Below are 516 nucleotides of genomic sequence, written 5' to 3'. Positions count from 1 at the left end.
CTACACCTGGGGTCCTGTGGGGTGATCCCCACTGGGGGAGCGTTTGGGGCAGGCTGTGGGGCAGGGTTATGGGGTGGGTGGGCTGAGGCCTCTCCGTCAGGGCCATGGGGCCAAACTATGGGGCAGCCCAAGGACCATGGGGCCAGGCTGCAGGGCTGGGTTATGGAGCAGGACTATGGAGCGGACTGAGGGCTATGGGGCAGGGCTGCAGGGCTGGGCTATAGGGTGAACCGAGGGCTATGGGGCAGGCTTATGTGGCCAAGCTGAAGTTTGTCAGTCCATCCTGGGGTCTGTGGGGCTGTACCAGGCTATGTTGGGCCAGGTTAGGGCCCTTCCAGGGATCTGTGGGGCTGCACCAGGGTCTGTTGTGCCGGTTTAGGACCGTACTGGAATCCGTGGGGTCGTACCGGGACCCGTGGGGCCATACCGGGATCCGTGGGGCCATAGCGGGATCTGTTGTGCCGGTTTAGGACCGTACCGGGATCCGCGGGGCCGTACCGGGCTCTGTTGTGCTGT

Source organism: Corvus brachyrhynchos, unplaced genomic scaffold (assembly GCF_000691975.1).
Source record: "Corvus brachyrhynchos isolate BGI_N302 unplaced genomic scaffold, ASM69197v1 scaffold442, whole genome shotgun sequence".
Taxonomy (NCBI): domain Eukaryota; kingdom Metazoa; phylum Chordata; class Aves; order Passeriformes; family Corvidae; genus Corvus; species Corvus brachyrhynchos.
This window is presented reverse-complemented; position numbering follows the sequence as displayed.